This window comes from Oxyura jamaicensis, chromosome 18 (assembly GCF_011077185.1).
Source record: "Oxyura jamaicensis isolate SHBP4307 breed ruddy duck chromosome 18, BPBGC_Ojam_1.0, whole genome shotgun sequence".
Lineage (NCBI taxonomy): Eukaryota > Metazoa > Chordata > Aves > Anseriformes > Anatidae > Oxyura > Oxyura jamaicensis.
The window spans coordinates 11,474,580-11,477,548 of NC_048910.1; the positions used below are offsets into that span (position 1 = coordinate 11,474,580).

General features: G+C 62.3%; 1 long non-coding RNA gene across 1 annotated transcript in view; it reads left to right on the plus strand.

The window, feature by feature from the left end:
* Window positions 1-1,402: 1,402 nt before the first annotated feature.
* The window catches only part of LOC118175896, an 11,222-nt gene continuing 9,655 nt past the window's right edge, over window positions 1,403-2,969 (plus strand). Inside the window, exons 1-2 of the long non-coding RNA XR_004755181.1 lie at window positions 1,403-1,414; window positions 2,222-2,223. This is a non-coding gene — a long non-coding RNA (uncharacterized LOC118175896). The remainder of the gene's footprint in view (window positions 1,415-2,221; window positions 2,224-2,969) is intronic.

Here is a 2,969-nt window from a genome sequence, read left to right on the forward strand (position 1 = left end):
CCCGCACCTGGTCGCGGCCGCCCCGGCCCCGCCGCCACTTCCTGGTGCCGCCACACGTGGCGCCGCCGCCGCCCCGCCCACCCCGCGGCCGCAGCCAATGGGAGCGCGGCGGGGGCGGGCCGCACCGCGGCTCTGCGGTTGGGGAGGAGGCGGCGGGGCGGGAGCGGCGCGGGCGGGCGGAAAGGGGCGGCGCGGGGCGGGCGGGCGCGGCAAGGCGGGGGGGAGATGGGGAAGCCAGAATTAAGGCCACGAAAAAAACAAATTAAAATAAAATAAAATAAAATAAAAGGTGTCCCCAGCACGGAGGTCCTTCCGTCCTGCTTATTAATGACCCGCCTATTAAAAGTCTGCTTATAAGCATATTGTATATTAATTACCCGATTATTAACGTTTACCCGCTTATTAACATATTGCATATCAATGACCCGGTTATTAATAGTCTGCTTATTAATTACCAGCTCATTAACATCCTGCTTAATAATGGCCCGTCTATTAACAGCCTGTACATTAACGATCCTGCATATTCATTATCATCTTATTAACACTCTGCATGTTAATGACCCGTTTATTAACATATTGCATATCAATGACCAGGTTATTAATAGTCTGTTTATTAATTGCCAGCTTATTATTATATTACTTATTAATGGCCAGCTGATTATTATCATCCTGCTTATTAATGGCCCACTTATTAACATCATACATATTAATGGTCTGCTAATTAACATCCCGTGTATCAGTGACCCGGTTATTGACATACTGCAGATCGATGACCCGCTTATTAATAGCCTACTTATTAATTCCCAGCTCATTAACATCCTGCTTATTAACGCCCCACTTCATAACGACGTGCACGGGAGCTGCCCCTGGTCGCCCAGCACCCCCCCGCCTGCTGCAGGATCCTGATGGGAGCAAACCCCAGCAGGACCCCCGGGGCCACATCCTGCCCCCAGCACCAGCGGGGCCGCAGCACGAATCCCCCCCAGCTCAGGGGGTTGGGGTCATCCAGCTCCTCTCCTCCTCCCTCGGCGTTGGGCTTTTCTCTGCCTCTGATCCCCTGCTGCAGCTGGGAGAGGTCAAGGCCCTCTGAACCCCCCCCCCCCCCGATTTAGGATTTAATCAATTTCCCCCAGTAATCGCCCCCATCCTTCGTTAGCTTCCCGTAACGAGCCAGGCGTGGCGCAAGGTGCCAGCTGGGAGGGACGCGGGGACGGAGCCAACAAAGCTCCTGCCCGCGGTCCCCAGGGAGCCGTGGTGGGGGCACCAACAGGGCTGGGGACAGCTGGGGACAGCTGGCAGGGCTGGGGGGGGGGACACCGCTCCTCCTGCCCTGCCTGCGCTCTCCAGCCGTGTCAAGAGATAAGGACAGGGACAGTCAGCCCACGCAGCGCATGGCGTGGGGCTGCAGCCTGCAGTGACACCGGGGGGTGAGACCTGCCGGTCAGCGCAGCCACCGTGCGTTACCCGGAGACCCTAAAATATATTTTATGGCAGCAGGAGGGGCACCGATCCCGTGCAAAACCCTCACTAAGGTGTGCCAGGGGCTGCAAGGGGCACGGTCCTGGCTCCAGGGAGCACCGGGGCCACCGGGGAGGAGGCAGGACCCAAATCCCTTCGGTTTGCCGGGATAAAGCAGCCCAGCGGTGATCCCAGGGGGGCTGGGGTGGCTGTGGCAGGCAGGAGGTGGGGGGCAGCACCCCCGGCACACCGATGGCCGGGGGCAGCCGGAGCTTGGGGCACGGCGGCAGAGCCCCCGGCGCGCTTGGTGCTTGGCGAGGCGAGGGGGGTCCCTCTGCGCCCACCCCCCCTCCCCGGGACACCGCGTCCCCTCCGTCCCCGTGGCCTGGCAGTTTCCCAACACAAACCCATCAGCGTCAGGCCAGCCTGGATCCGCACCAACACGGCGCCAAGCCAAGGGAACGAGGACGCCCAGAGGAGCCAGCCCCTCTCTTCGGCGACGGGGCGCACGGCACCGGGCGCTGCCGGCCGAGCGGGACCAGCCGGGGGCACGCCGCCTCCACCGGATCAGCCCGAGCTAATGTCACCTCTTAGTCACACGGCGCCAAGTGACAGCTTTATGCTTCTCCGCTGGCTTTCGGGTGGCCGTGAGAGGCGTAAAGTACCCGGGGAGCACGGCCCGTGAGCGCAGCGTCCTGGCGCTTAGGGGAACAAGCTGCTGGAACAAACCCTGGGAAGCTGCCGCGAGCAGCCCTCTTGCCAGCCGTGTCCTTAGCACCCGATTTAACGCACCCAGGCCTCCGAGAAGCCGGTCGCAGCAGGGAGAGACGCAGGCGAGAGGAGAGATTTCAGCCCCTGGCTGCCAAAGGCTCGTTGGCATCGGGGCTTTCTCGTTAGGATTCACGGCAAATGTGCGCGGCGTCCCAGTACCCTCGGCGGAGATCGATAAACTAATTACGGAGGCAAATAATGGCAGGGGGAGAAGGGGAGAGGAGGGAGGCGAGGAGCCGGCTGCGGGGAGCTCTGGCAGGAGCTGGAGGCAGAGGGAGAGGAGGAGGAGACCCGGCCGTGGGGCTCAGCCCCTCTGCAGGGCAGGATGCGACCCGCTGGGGCTTGCAGTGGCAGCCGCACGCCAGGGGCTGGGGGTGCTGCCAGAGCCTCTCCCCCCATCCATCACGGCTGCAGCCCCCAGCTGATCAGATCGCATCTTCCAGCAGGAATAAGCCTGCTCCTGCCCTGCCTCGGGGGCGCGGGGAGGTGGTCCAAGCCTGTTTGTTCGGCTAATTAGCGGCAATAAAGGCTCCCCCATCGCAGGCGTGGGTGCGAGGAAGCCAGACAGCCTGCGGCCAGGCGTCAGCACAGCCACCGAAGCGGCTCGGGGCTGGAGACGAGCACAGACAGGGCAGTGCCACGCACGCACGGAGAGACAGAGCTGCTCGGGGCCGTGCAAAGGGGAGATGCTCGGGGCAGCGCCTCGGCCCCTGGGGCAGGCTCGTGGTCTGCAACGGGAA